Source organism: Acomys minous, assembly GCF_964271855.1.
Source record: "Acomys minous genome assembly, chromosome: 9".
NCBI lineage: Eukaryota > Metazoa > Chordata > Mammalia > Rodentia > Muridae > Acomys > Acomys minous.
Genome location: NC_140490.1, coordinates 107,445,964 through 107,462,359, shown reverse-complemented (window position 1 = coordinate 107,462,359; position 16,396 = coordinate 107,445,964). Strand labels below are relative to the sequence as shown.

At 35.5% G+C, this 16,396-nt stretch overlaps 1 pseudogene across 1 annotated transcript; it reads left to right on the top strand.

Moving 5' to 3' along the window:
* The first annotated feature begins 11,921 nt into the window (after positions 1–11,921).
* LOC311605926 (large ribosomal subunit protein uL22-like) lies at positions 11,922–16,007 on the top strand (annotated as a pseudogene). Its single transcript has 3 exons — positions 11,922–12,072; positions 14,368–14,408; positions 15,444–16,007. The product of its transcript is annotated as a large ribosomal subunit protein uL22-like (transcript).
* The last annotated feature ends 389 nt before the right edge of the window (positions 16,008–16,396 follow it).

Here is a 16,396-nt window from a genome sequence, read left to right as displayed (position 1 = left end):
GCTCTAGCCCCATAAAAATAATTGTTAATTATACAGTATTATATCTAGAAAAAAATATCACACTATAATAATGTGTGGACTGGCCTCACATGTGGTGAACAAATATTGTAACATTTTCTAAAATTGTTTTCTCTGAATTCTTATTAATCTTTTCCTCAAATAATTCATAAATGCCTTAGTACTTCCTCTGATATATTAAAGTCAAATAAGTACATAGAAGAAAAGTGGTTATTATGTGAATCTACAGGTTAAGCACATAATTATTCATGTTCATTGGTTCAGTGTTTAATTATAAATTATATGGTGCTGGAAATATCTATAATATATGGTTAAAATTGTATGTCATATGGTATGATTTTAATATTAATTAATATGGCTCAGTGGGTTTCATCCCTTGAGCCCACGTGGTAGAAGGAGAGAACCAATTCCTCAAAGTTATCTTCCCACATGCTTCATGGTATGAGCACACATATACATACATACATACATACATACATACATACATACATACACACACACCAAATAAATATACATAATATATAAAAATAAGCTACAATTGAGATGTGTTTGTAGCCTTGCATGGTGTCACATACCTTTAATCCCAGTGCTCAGGAAGGCAGAGGCAGATTGATCTCTGTGAGTTTGAGGCCAGCCTGATGTACAAGCCCGTCCAGACTAGCCAAGTCTACACAAAGAAAACCTGTCTCAAAAAAAGGAAGAAAGAAGAGAGAAAGAAAGAAAGAAAGAAAGAAAGAAAGAGAATTGTCTGTGTCATATTAAAAAAAACTCATACATAGACTTTAAAATAAAAAACATTAAAAATGAAGAAAATTATAATTTTTCTTAGTACCCCAGGAAATATGAAGACTATAAAAACAAAATTATATTCTTTCCATATATATGTTTCCAGTACATGGGCATGGGAGAGTACATGCCAAAAACAACAGAATATTTCAGTGTACATAATGAATAAAGCACCATTAATAATACAGAGAGCCTCTAACAATTTTTGTCATTGTTTCATCGGGGAAAAAAAACTTACGTTACTTTGGCTCACATAGCATATGCGAATGAAAAAAAGGAAGTTTGATTTCTTTTGCTTTAAAATTTTTATCCTTAGTGATACACTCTATAAATTTTATGTATGGTGAGATAAGATTTGTTGAATGTTATTAAATTTGAAAAGGGAAGGGAAAAAAAAAAAAAACAACCAAAAGACCCAAGATTTGTCAGGTTCTCTGCCAGAATCCCTAAAACCATTTCCTCATTTATAATGGATGCTACTTCCCCATCTGGCACAAAGGAAAACTGGTGCCAAAAACAGCCAGCATAATATAGTGCACACGCAGCTTCCTCAAAAGAGAGAAGGTGTCCTGGTGTCTCCCCAAATACGTGTATAGCTATAAGCCTTGGAATAGGCTCTGAGTTTACCCTAGATGTTTTCTGCTAACCGTTTTCTTAAAATTTAAGCATGTTTGACCAGAACCTTCTGCCTTCCCTTATCTTTTATGTTTCATTGTTGCTTGACGTCATTATTCACACATTTATATGGTAAATTTTACTTGTTCTTGCTCTTTGTCCAACTCGCTCCTTCTCCCACTAAAAACTGTCTTTCCAGAAAGGTCTTTCCCACTTTCATGCCTCCTTTTTGTATATATACTGCTGGTTTTAACTTGTAGTATTTTTGCCCAAACATGGTTTGAAGTTTATCCACTGGTGCACGGGCTATTTTTTTTTCCAGAGGGCAAACCTATGAAGAAAACAACACCCTTTTCTAAAACCATTAACTTCTCTGTAGGACCCTAGAGAGGGGCGGGGCCTCATGGGACCTCATCTGCCCATGACGAAATATTAGCCCTAACTTTTCTTCTCTTGATGTAGTGGTGTTTATTTCGCATCATGTAAGTAGGAACATGATATGTATCATTCAAAAACTATCAAGAAGCTTCTAACAATATTTTGTGTATTAAATAAAATATTATAACATGACTACCAATTTGACTTTTCCCAGTGATTAAAAAGTCTTCCCCCAGACAATTTCCACAAAGATGCCTACATCCCCAAAGTTGTCAGACATTTTACTCTGTTTCTGTCACTGAGCTACACTTATACTTTAGTGTCTTGCAGACTTCCACAGAACCAGAGAAAGCAGACCATATATTGTGATTAGATGGTTTAAATTCAAAAGATTATATTGAAAAGAAACTTTTGTAAAATGAGGGCTAAATGGTTTTCTCCAGGTAACCCATCAAGCTTTATAAAGATGTTTCCATTTTATCCCCCCTTTCTCTTCATTTTCTGTAGTTTCTCTCAAATGAAACAATCTCCTAATTATTAATATAGTTCAAGTTAACATCACTAAGTAATAGCCAGCCTATGTTGAGATGATTTATCATCTTTAAATATGCTTTTTATGTTACTTTGAATAAATAGGGACAGTTTATTAGTTACCATAGCAACTAGAAATTCTATTTTAAAATGTGACATTCCATTTTCTCAGAAGACATTTTAATTAAAACATACTTGTGTTTACTGAAATAAATATCTAATCTCACCATTATAGAAGGAAGGCATATGATATAGCCATGTCTGGTAACATAAGGAGTACATGTCACAGAAAAGGATGAACCTAAGTGAAACCATCTTTTTCATGAGTTCAAGTGTTTCACTAATTGGGCTAACTTTAACTTAGTTCTGCCATCATTAGCAATAATTCAACATTCTCTTAAAATTGTTTACTAAAACTACTGACCAGATTTGAATTTCTTCCATCCCTCCTCAAGTCTAAAAAATACACCAGACATGTATCTTTCATTTCCTACACACTGTACTCAACTAACATTCTTCCAGAGTGTTTGCCCATTCTCATCCCAGGAAGTACTCTGTGATTTTCTACATGCCCTGCTAACATGTTAAATTCTGTTTCTTCTTCATCAAGTTGATGATTCTGAGTGACAGTCTGCATTTGTTTTCTAATTTTAGCATACACAATGCACCTTGTATAGTAGACTTAATTCTGATAATTTAATGTATATAAATAGATGGAAAGCAACTAAATAATAGGTAGTAGTATTTACACAGGGATGAACTTGGGAGTGATTGTCATAAGGGATTTTTTTAATGTCTTCTATCTGTATGCTCAATATACCTCAGCTATTACCCTCAGGTTGATTTGTATTATAATTTTTCCTGAATCTATTATTAAAATGTTCTCTATGTAGTATAGAACATATGTTGAGTAGAAAATTTAGTGAAGTAACAATTCATAACATATGTACTACGTGGAAATTGTGTGTATGTGTGTGTGTGTGTGTGTGTGCACATGTATGTGTGTCTTTCTGTCTGCGAATTAAGTATCTTAAAATGGCTCCTCAAAATATTAGAATGGTTATTATATAGGGATGATGTTAATTTTTGTCCTGTTGTCTTTATTCCATTAGTAAATATTATTTAATCTTTCAGATTTATTAAGTAATTAAAAATACACTTCATGAATGAAAGTATGTTATCAAATATGCATATTAAATGAAAACATATTGGTTTAATATGGAAATACTACTAGCATTTAGTAATTTTAAATGGTAGTATTTTCCTAGGGAATTCTGATTATTGTAAATTATTTTTTATATAATGACAAAGAATTATTCAAGCATGACAATTTTCCACCATGAGAAAACTATAGCCTTTAAAATGCATATAATGCCTTTGAAATGAAATTCCTTTTCATATCTAAAAAGCTTTTGGCCAGGGACTTCCAATTTTTTTAAAAAGGCAAAGATAATTGTATACAAAGTGGGATGAACAGCAGATGAGTGCTCCAGATGATTTTGGAAAGTCTAACAAGATTATGGTAGACAATAAGAATAAATATTTAAATATAGCTAATGTGGTTTTCTATTTCCCATATACAAGTATATTGATAAAGCATTTCTACTATTATTTAATTAGCGCCCCTGTAGAATCTTCCTGGGACGTATATATTTTTCAAGAGGTGTTAAAAATTGTTCTCATTATCCAAAATAGGAAGATTTGTTTCTCCAATAGTGCATTGGCTTCAGAGAGTGGTTTGCTAATGAGCCCACTGCTAGGTTTTAGTAGGATGAAACATGAGCCGAGTCTGAATTTCCCCACTGCCTATGAACCACAGGAGACTAAAAATGACACAGTCTGGGGAGTTCAACAAATGGAGGAGGCAACGCTTTCTAGGAAGAAGATGTCTGAATTAGTGCTTGCACTGCCTTGGGTGGAGTTACTCAAGTCCTCCCAGGTGCTCAGGGATTGTCTCAGAAGTTAACTCTTTAGAAAATGGCTGTGAACCTTTGGGAAGTACAGCCTAGTAGTAGGTCCTATATTACTAAAAGTGTGCCCTCCCTTGAAGGAGACAATGGAATCATGACCCTTTGTCCCAAAAGGAAGGAAGGTAGTTTGTCCTGCTCCGTGCCTCCAATATAACTTTCTGTGTGCCCCACAGCAATGGAGCTTATGGATCATAGCCTAGAATCCCCCAAATTATAAGACACAGTAAAGCCTTTTCTCTTTATAAGTTAATTATCTTAGGTGTATCACTATGGTGATAACTCTGATATCCTAATCTCCCAACTGATAAGATGAAATAAAGTCAAGTGGAAAGCAAACTGAAACAATAAATTCTACAAGGGAAAAAAATGAAAAAAAAAAATGGTAGCCCAGATACCAGAAAACAAATAATGTACCTTCTTCCTTAAGTGAGGACCCTAGCTCCTAATTTACAGATTTCTATATTAAAATTGGAGTGTGTGTGTGTGTGTGTGTGTGTGTGTGTGTGTGTGTGTGTTGTAAAAAACATGAAATCAAACGATCATGGGGGCTGATAAAGAAGCAGGATAATAAAACATATAGAATAGGAAAGTAGGCGGAAACATAGCCTGTAATGGTTTAAATAAGGTTTGGAACAATGGAATGGGAGAAATGTGGAGGCCAGGGGAAAAAGGAAAAGAAAAGAAAACACAGGGATATAAGAAAAATATAAAAACAATACTTTATCCAATCGGAGGTATTCTTCATCACCAAACAATGCTGTTCTAGATGTCATCGGTCTTTACATAAATATAATGCTTTGTACAGGTTTCTCTCAATGAATTTATGGCCAGAGAAGCCCCAGAGACTCCCTTCTAATTTATATGACTCTTGGTTGGTCATCATAATTATATGGCATGATCCTTTTTTAGAAGACACAACCAATGTGGTTATAGGACACACAGCAATCAGATGGGCAGCGAACCGGAGAATCCCTCCCTCTGATAGCATCCATTGTGCCAAAAGATACCATGTAAGCTGTGATGGGAGAAACTCATTACTAGTTTCACCCACCTGTAGACTCTGCTCACAACATCAACCTGACACACAAATATGTCCCCTATGGCACAACTATAGGAAAACTAATTGGGAAGAAGAAATGTACAGGAAAAAGAAGGGGACAAATGAGTGTAGTGAGGGGTAAATGTAATGATAATGAAGTGTGTGTATGTCATATATATATATATATATATATATATGTCAAAATTAAATGAGCAAAAGTACCCACTTAAAAATAGCAGGCTACCAAGAAGAGACATGATACCCTATGAGCATATAAAGGGGGAGGAAGTCCCCCTCAGTCACAGTCACAGGGGAGGGGAGTAAGGGGAAAATGGGAGAGAGAGAGGAATGGGAGGATACAAGGGATGGGCTAACAAATGAGATGTAATATGAATAAATTAATAAAAAATCAGAGTCAATCAAAATGATCAAGAACAAAACAGTTATATAGAGAATATAAAGACAATAATGTGTACAATAGAACCACTGCATAGAAAATTAACTTTGATATGTTTTTTGTAATTTAACTATAAGAACCTAAGAACTCAAATGCCATACGGAAATTGCAATCAAAAGGAGCCATTGAGTAGGTTAAAAAGTCAATTGGAAAAAGAAAAAAATGTTCAAATGAACTGAAATACTTAGAGCCATATAACTAGAATATGTCACACAGGTAAAGTGAAAAAATAAATAAAAATTAAGAGCAGCCAGGAGGAGTGGCACTTGCCTTTAATTCTAACACTCAAGAGGCAGAAGCAGTCCTACCTCTGTGAGTCCAAGGCCAGCCTGATATACAAAGCCAGTCCAGGGCAGCAAGGCTACACAGAGAAACCCTATCTCGAAAACACACACACACACACACACACACACACACACACACACACACACACACACACATCAAGTAATGGGACATTAAATATCATTCAAAAGCATGTTCAGGAAATACTTCTGGATAGTCAATATTTGAAAAGATGTATTGGAGAAGGAGATCTGACTTTCACACAAACTCTGGTGCCCCATATTTGATCATGTCCCTTGGATGGAGATGCCGGGGTGGGGGGGCACTCAGAGGAAGGATAATAGGTCACCAAGGAGAGACTTGATACCCTATGGGCATATACAGGGGGAGGAGGTCCCCCTCAGTCACAGACATAGGGGAGGGGAGTAGGGGGGAAGTGGGAGGAAGGGAGGAATGGGAGGATACAAGGGATGGGCTAACAACTGGGATGTAAAATGAATAAATTAATAAAAAAAACATAGAACACACACAAAAAAATTGTTGACCTAAGCAGAAACAAAATGTGCACTTATAGCCAATATTACTTGAAAAAAAAAACCACTTCATAATGGCTATTTTATCTGTATAAGAGCTAAGTAGAGCTTGGGGCTGAGCAAGTATCTGCATGGTCTTTTTATTCCCCTATTAACTAGAACAAACTGTTTTTAATTATTAAAGATAAAATAAAATGTGCAAAAAAGGAAAAACGCTCCATATCGAAACAATGTCTCACAAGTAAAGATTTTGTTGTTTTGATTTTTGTATTAATGCTCACTATATCACAAATATGCAGTAACTTCTCAGACAGACTGATCACACAAAGTGTTTTCCCTCTATATCATCTTTTATTACAGTCAAATCAGAAGTCATCATTTTTCATCATTACATAGCTCATGTTTCCGAAAAATAATTTATGGTCACTAGACAATTTTTCCTGCCTCATAAGGTAATTTTTCTACACACCAAGAAAAGTATATTTAGTCTGTGGCATCAGCAGCACGCCTGACTGTATCTTAGTTACTACAGGGGTCACAAATGTTGACTTTCTACAATTTCAAACGTATTTTCTAAAACTTTGCATACATCTACCAAGAGGTAATTTGAACATAAACTTTGTTGCCTATTGTCATCCCATTTATCATGGGCTCTAGACACTCTTTACAGGTTCTTTATTAATAGTCCTGCATCCTGTCTGTCCTTTATTAACACAGTCTGCATCCCAATCAAAAGTCACAAATAGGAAAGCTAGTGTTAAAAAGTGGTGATGTACAATATTTTCAGGAACCCCAAAGACTATCTACAGTAAGTAGCTGAATAGACAAGCTGCCCAGATGATGTGCCATCTTGTTATACTTTGAGTCATGTGAGGTGATACTGTAAGTCTTACCAAAGCTAGCTCTTCCTTAATGGTGGCTTGTTCAAGTTGTCAAGATCTTATCATGTGTACCTTCCTTTTGTCATCAATGGGACTTAGCTTCCAATGTGTTGCTAAAAAGAACTCAGAAAAATCTCAAACTTTGAAGGTAATTTATAAACTCAGTCAAAATATCAGATCACTACAGTATCTGCAGAAGCAGAAATGTTTTAAAATTTGTTCTAATTTATACATTTATAATTTCTTTAACTATAAAGGTTAACATCGAACATAGTCAGTGGCTCTTCTCTTATTGTTATACAACCCATGATAAAGTTTTCATATTCATAGCATTTATAGTTTTACAAATTAAATATTAGTAAATTAAATCATGGTCGTGTCAATCGATAGTCTACTTTTATCACAATATACATCTTAGGTACAGCAGATAGATATGACTCTATAGAAAGATAAGGTCTTCAAAAACCCCAGAGACATGCAGAATATGGATTTTAAAATTTTTTATTACTTTAAAGATACATTGACATTGAGACAGGTTAGCTCCTGGCAACACCCAGCCTACCTCAAAGAGGACGATGAGCATCAAAGAACTGCCTTATGGAGATGGCTTCTAATGTGGTAAACTAGGCAAAAAATGTCCGTATTTCTACCACAGACAGAATTCTGCCTAAAAAGGGGCAAGCTTGGATGCAGGCAGAATCGACAGCCAAACTCTGCCAAGACAGGTTAAGCAAGTCCTCAACAGTTCGTGCCTCACAAATATGTCTGTCAAACATATTAGGCCAGAAGGCTGAAGAAGATGCTCCAACATTATAGAGAGTTTTGGGAGACTATTCATGCAGAAAACTGTCTGTCATCTGTTCATTTAGAAAGCTACTAACCTGCATTCGCGGCATACTCACATAGCTAAGTTTATTCCTTCTCAACACTCTGAGGGAGCTGAAGACCAGAAAGCTTAGTTTTACAATTAAGCTTAATTGTTTAGTGGTTAAGATGTTTTTAGGTCTAGATAGGTGCTCTAAGTTGATAATAACAGTATGTGATGGAGATTGATTTACATTCAGAAATTTAGATGCACCAAGATAGGAAAGATGTCTTATTCAAAGCTGTCAAGAACAAATAGCGAAAACATTAAGAACGTAACATTTATATAATTCCTGATTGTGTCATGGTTCTTCTTGCTATAGGTGATCTAGTGTATATATGTGTAATAATATAAATGTATACGGAAAAAATAAAATAAAATAATTTTCAAAAAAATATTCTAAAAAAAAAGAAAGAAAGTTACTGCCTTTATCACCAGAAAAACACAGATAATCAGCAGACATGAAAAGTAGGAGTACTCTGTGTCATATGGTTGTGTGTTAAAACAAAACAAAACAAAAACAAAAACAAAACCTGTGGCACATTTACTACTCAGGTATTAAAAACAAAGAAATCTTGAAAGTTGCAGGCAAATGGATGGAACTTGAAATGATCATCCTGAGTGAGGTAACCTAGACCTAGAAAGGCATTCATGGTATGTACTCACATATAAGCAGATAGTAGCCACATAATACAGGATAAATTCTCTAATAAACAAACCTAAGGAAACTGAATAACAAGGAGGACCCTAGAGAGAATGCTAGGACACCAGAAACAGTTGAAGAGAATGAACAGGATAGAGCCTACCATAGAGGTCCTCTGAAAGACTCCACCCAGTAGGGGATCCAAATAGATGCTGAGACTCACAGCCAAACTTCCAGGTGGAATGCAGGGAGTCTTATGGAAGTGTTCAGGGACAGAACGACCTGGAGGGGACAGGAGCTCCACAAGTAGACCAGTGGGGCCAACAAATTCAGACAGAGGAAGGGGTGCTTCAGAGACTGATACATGAACAAAAGATCATGCATGCTGTGGACCTTTGCTCAGATGTAGTAGATAGATGGCCAAGTCACCTCGTGGGCCCCATAATATGGGGAGTAGGGACAACTTCTGACATGGACTCTGGTGGTCACATGTTGATCACTTCCCTCTGGCAGGGTAGCCTTACCAGCCACAGAGGAAGAGGATACAGGTAGTCCAGATAAGACATCATAGGCTGAAGTCAGATGTTAGGGGCGGAGAGCTCTACTTTTCTGAGGACTGGGGGGGGGGGGGATACAATCGGGATGTAAAGTGAACAAATTAAAAATCACTTATGGAAAGAAATCATTTAAGAGTGTGACATCACTCGAATTAAAAGAGAGGAAAGACAAATCCATGTTCTTTATCATTTTAACAAGCAATTTTATTTCAAAACTACAATCCATATTTACTGCAAAAAGGATAAAAATGTTTATAATAATATATGTGTAAGCACATATGCACAAGAATGAATGTCTACACACTCAGGTTTGAAAAAATCCTAGCAAGATAAGTATTTCTACATCTCAATTTATTGAAACTGACTGGAAGTGGGGCAGGAAACCACAACAGGTGTCTCACATTACAACATTTCAAATTGTAGCACAGGCTCAGTTGAGATGCCCAGTCATTCTGATTTCTATTTGTTTCTTCTTTACTAAGATAAATTAATGCCAGCTTCTCATCAATAAATCTAGTGTAATGATTAGATAAGCATGAAGGAAAAAAAGACAACACATTTGCTGTCATCACTTCTTAATCACTAGTATCTTAGCAACTAAAATTGGCTGGTAAGCTTAGAAGCCACCATAAGACTTTAATAAAAGGCTTATGAAAATGTGAAAAAAACTTGAAAGAATAGGTAAATGGAAAATAAAATAAAGCATATATATGTACACACATATGCACACACATGCATATATATATACACACTCCTAGTGCTTCTCTTATATTTGAAAGTGAGAGTGAGTGCAAGAGCAGTAAAGGTTTCTTATTTGGTTATTTAATACAATAGATCATCGGTCTTTGAAATCTAGATGGAAATATCAGCTTCACTTAGTATCAAGTATCAGCTAGGTATTTGCTTAGATCATTTTCTTTGCAAGCACCTGCCAAGATTGAAATATGCCCCTTATCCTGTGAAAAGGCCTCCTGATAAGCTCTCAGCAGAGGAATTCTTTAGTCAGTAGTGGAGAAAAACTTCCAGAGATGTTAGCAGTATTCCATATCATTCCTACTCATGACATTATTTATAGAACTTAAAAATTTATAAATATGTTCATATTTCTTTAAATTCTGATGCTCTCAGTAGGAACATCCTTTTTTAAAAAAAGTTTATCCTACTTAAAAAATGGAAATAAATGAGTTCTATATAACCACCAAGTCTCACATAAATAGGAAGTAGGAACTAAAATCCGGGTTATTCAAAATTGAATGTCTCTTTTCAAACAATTCTTTGTCTATGGATGTTTTGTCTACTCAGTTCTTCTAGGACTGAAGTTACAAATGGCTGTTTGTAGGCTGCTGTGTGGCTCCTGGAAACAAATGCTGTGTCCTCTGAAATATCAGTGAATGATCTTACTGCAGACTTGTCTCTCTAGCCCCAAAGTTACACTTCTTTCTTTGATTCAGCATTATCTTACAATTACAGGGTATTTTTTTTAGCCATAGTGTAGAATCCTAATTTTGTCTTTAAAGGCATGAATTTGTAAAACATGAGGCAACATAGGTGTAAATAGGACTATTATGTCAAATTTGTGAAATATCAATTTAGTAGTGAATATACAATTATTTATAGATACAATTATATACGTTATATTTAGTTTAAAATCCTTAATCTAAAAATATTTTTTGAGATTCTAGGCGTGATAATGATGTGTCTGAAATAGACATGGAATTGCAAAAAATATTGTACAGCTGAAGTTTTGCAGTGTGCACACAGATGATGCTTATGTAATTGAGATTGGGTGATGGATATATGGAAGATTATCAAGCCTATTTTCTTTATTGATTGATGTATAAATATTTTTACAATACCATATTCTATAACTCAAATCAGTACTATTCATGTTAAAACCTTGGAAATTTTCAGGCAGAAAAGAAAAATTTCTGCAACAATCAGACCTCATATTTAAGGAAAATTTTATTTTACATGTAGTCAATAAAAACAGAAAAAAGTCAATAAAACAAAAACAGAAAATACAAGACAAAAAAATCAGTAAGCCAAAACTTTAAAAATGGAAAATAAAAACAAAACATCAGTGCTGGAGAGGTAGCTCAAATGGGTAAAAGCTGACTCCCCCATTTATGCCTTCGCTATTAATTTTAATATAGATTACATCATCAGAGGGCTTTGACTCTTCCTACGGTTCAGATTCCAGACTTGTTCCCAGAGTCATGATAGTTGTACTTGGTTTTCTTGGGTTAAATGAGATTCATGTTCCTATTGTGTGCAGACTATTTTTTCAAACCAACAATCCACAAAGACCTTCTGAAAACCCATCAACCTGATATGAGAAACTAGGCTCTCTGAACCAGCCAACAACAATGACCTTAAGAACTGTAACAACGTGTTACTGCTTGACACTAATCACTTCCGTTACCCCTCACTTGCTTGTGAAGGCTACAAAGGACCTGTATAGGAATTCTTCTTCTATTGCTCAGTCACTGCTTTTTCTTCTACTCCCTCGGAGAACGAGTTGGCCTTGCTGTAATAAAACTTTTTGGCTTGCAACACTCCTGTTTCTACCTGACTTCCAACTCCCAGCATTCTGTTGTCTGATTGCTATAGTTAAAATTGTGAGTACTGTATTGACTAGCTATGGCAAACATCCTTATTTGTACCTGACTGTAGTGGAATTGCTTTGTGTTTCTGTTTAGGTTGACACCACCTTGTTGCATATCCCTTACAACCCTTGTGGCTCTAGGACTTTTATCATGAAGGGACTTAGGATTTTGTCAAAGGTATTTTCTGTCTCATGCGGTTTTGTCTTTTAGTCTCTTTGTATGGTGGATTACATTTACTGATTTATAGATGCTAAACCATCCTTTCATTGCTCAGATGAAGAAAATAATGGATAATAGTTCACGTGTTCTTAGGTTTGTAAGTATTTTACTGAGAATTTTTGCATCTAAGGGGAAATTGTCCTATACTTTTCTTTGTGATGCATCTGACTATGGTTTTGGTGTTGGGTTACAGTAGCTTTGTAAAAAGAATTAGGAAACAAACATTTTTATTACATAGAACAATTTAAGGAGTATAGGTACTAATTCTTTGAAGGTCTGGTAGAATTTTGCACTGAATATATCTGGCTTTGGGGGGTGGATTTTATTTTCTGCTTCTATTTCACTAGGGGCTTTATGATCTATTTAAGTTGCTTCCTCAATTTTCATTTAGTTTTCAGTTATATATATAAAAATTTATCCATTTATTTAAGGTTTTCTATTTTGATGGAATATAGATTTTTTTATTAATTTATTCTTGTTACATCACAATGGTTATCCCATCCCTTGTATCCCATTCTTCCCTCCCTCCCATTTTCCCCTTACTCCCCTTCCCTATGACTGTTCCTGAGGGGGATTTCCTCCCCCTGTATATGCTCATAGGGTATCAAGTCTCAAACTAAGGCACCAGCCAGGGACAATACAGCCCGTAAACTTTAAATCCCTACCCAGATCTAGCCAATGGACAGAACATTCTCCATAGTAGAGTGGAGAGTGGGATATTACTTTCTCACGTACTCTAGTGCCTCACATTTGACCATGTCCCCTGGAGGGGGAGACCTGGTGGCACTCAGAGGAAGGACAGCAGGTTGCCAAGAGGAATACAGATTTTTAAAGTATACTCTTATGATTCTCTGTGTTTCCTTGTTGTCTATTGTAATGGCCTCGTTTTTGTCTCTAATTTCATTAATTTGAATTTTCATTCTCTGTATTTTAGTTAATTTTACTGAGCAATTTATCAATTTTGTTTTCTCAAGGAACATCATCCTCATCTCATGGATTCCTTGTATTGCTTTCTGCTGTTGTTGCTATTTCATTGATTTCAGATTTCAACCTGGAATTTATTGTTTGCTACCTGTTTTTCTTTTATTTCTTATCTTCCCTTTTTGTTTTCTTTCTTTCTTTCTTTCTTTCTTTCTTTCTTTCTTTCTTTCTTTTCTTTAGTGTATCTGTTCATGTTGTCCTAGAGCTTTCAGTAGTGCCACTAAGTTGGTAAGGAAACTCCTCAGTGGTTTTCATGTAGACACTTCCTTCTTAGAACTGTCTTCATTATGTTCCATAAGTTTAGTTAGGTTGTGATTTCATTTACAGTCACTTCTGAAAATTTTTTAATTTTCTTCTTAATTTCTGCCTTGACCCAGTTTTCAGTTGGTACAAAGTTGTTAAGATTCTATGAGTTTGTAAACTTTCTGTTCTCTCTGTTATTCTTGGTTTCAAGCTCTGACCCGTGGTGGTTCACCAGGATGCAGGGTGTTATTTCAGTTTTTTCTGTGCATGTGTCTTTTGAGATTAGCTAGTGTCCTAGTTTGTGGTCAGTTCTGGAGACAGTTTCATAAGCTCCTGAGAAAAAAATTTAGATTTTAGTTTTTGGGTGGAATATTGGCCCATTTTATTAGTGATGTTATTTAACGCCTGCCTTTCTCTGCTTACTTTTTGTCAGGATTATGTTTCTTTTATGAATGTGGGTTCTTTTGCTTTAGTGTATTACTGTCTAGAATTACAATAACCTCTTTGTGGATTTTTTTCCTTTGATGAGTACGTAGTGTAGTTCCCTATCTCTTCTGATTAATTTTTGTTTGAAGTCTACTTTGTCAGACATTAAACTAACCATGCCTGTTTACTTCTTGGGCCCATTTACTTACAACACTTTTCCTTCCTTTTACCCTGAATTTATGTCTATCTTTGATGTTAAGATGCATTTCTTGGATGCAACAGAAATATGGTTATTGACTTTCAATTTAATATTTTATTCTGTGTCTTTTTTTTACAGGGGAATTGATACCAGTGATGTTGAGAGTATCAACAAGCAATGTATGATGATGCCTGTTATTTGATGATATTGTGTGGATTCTTTCCACCCCTTTTCATTTACTGTACAGTGATTATTTATCCCATGTATCCTCTTGGATGTAGTTAATCTCTCCATATTGAAAATTTTACTGTAGTGCCTTCTATAAAGGTATAGATATAAATTGCTTTAAAGTGGTGTAAAAAGCTTTTCTTTTCTATCAATTGTGGTTGATAGTTTTGCTGGGCATAAAGTCTTGGCTGGAATTTCTGATCTCTCAAGAATTTGCTCTCAGAGCATCTATCCAGGGCACTCTGTCTTTCAGAGTCTCAGTTGAAATTTCAAGTGTTATCTTAATAGGGCTGGCTCTATGTTACTTCGTCTTTTCCCCTTGTAGGTTTAATACCCTTTCTTTGCGCTGTACAGTAAGTTTTTATTTTCTTAAAGGTTTATTTTGTCTTGGTTATATGTGTACGTATGTATTTTTGTGCATATGTTCATGTGCCTGAAAGTGCAAGCATTGGCAAGAAATATCAGATGCCCTTCGATATACCAGATAGTTGTTAGCCACCCAACCTGAGTGCTGGGAAGTGAACACAGGTCCACTCTAAGAGCGATATATGTTTTTAATCCTGAACCATCTCTTCAGCACTTTAAGCATAGTTTTATCAAAGCATTTTTTACTTGTTTAATTTACTTCTCTTGGCATTTTACATGAAAATCCTACTGGACTACTTAAGGATAACACCTACCAGCTCCAGAGCTCTGGAACAGGAATTCAGATGTGTGGCTAAAGTGAAGGAGCTACTACTATCTTCCCAGAGTACAGAGATATTTGGAAACTAATTAAATATAAATCAGGGAAGCAAATGTCATGAGCTAGTGGACACAGAAGAAACTGAGTTAAAGCAAGTTATGAAATATGGAGGACCTCTACCTTTCATAGTCAGAGTGGACATCAATGAGAGTAAGCCAAACTTCATAGAGAATGCTTACATATCATTCAAAAGAACATTTGGGCTCTTCATGTAAGCGGCAAGAGGTGACCTCTGAAGAAGCTTCACTACTCTCTTGACCCATAAAACCCTACAAAATCATGCAAATTAAGAGGTTCAAATCTTCATGTTCACTTTAAGAACACCCAGGAAACTGCCCAGGCCATCAAGGGTATGCGTCAACTGGGTCAAAAAGCCACCAAATGTCTGAAAGATGGCACTTTAAAGAAGCCATGTGTGCCATTCCAGTGGTATAATGGTAGAGTTGGGAGGTGCACCCAGGCCAAACAATGGAACTGGACTCAGGGCTGATGGTCAAAAAAGAATGCTGAATTTTTGGTGCAGACAACATTAAAAATGCAGGGTAATGCTCAACTTAAGGGTCTAGATGTAGATACTCTAGTCATTGATCATGTCCAGGTAAACAAGGCACCTAAGATGCACCGAACTTACAGAGCCATGGCCGGATTAACCTGCACATGAGCTCCCCCTGCCACACTGAGATGATCCTCACTGAAAAAAAGCAAATTGTTCCAAAGCCAGAAGAGGAGGTTGCACAGAAGAAAAAGATATCCCAGAAGAAACTGAAAAAACAAAACTGACGGTATGGAAATAAATTCAGCATAAAATAAATGCGGCTAAAATTAAAAAATAAAATAAAAGAACATTTGGTCTTTAGCCTTTATTTGTTTTCATGCACTTTGTGCATGTTAGAAATAAAAATCTATCTTAAAAAAAAAGAAAAAAGAAAAAATGACTTTTGTAATAACTAAAATGTAATTATTTGTTATTCAGTTTTTAAATCATAATTATTATATTGTAGTATGGAATAAATTCTGTCTTTAGAAAAGAACTCTTAACTTTCTTCTTAACTCTGTAGCTCAGCCGAAGGTTCTTTGATATTGATCTCCTTTGCAACTCCCATAGCTCAGGTGTATGAAAATCTACTCTTAGTAACCCTGGCCAAGCTCATGAAGAATATTCTGGAAACTTGAGGGGGAACTATAAAGATTACA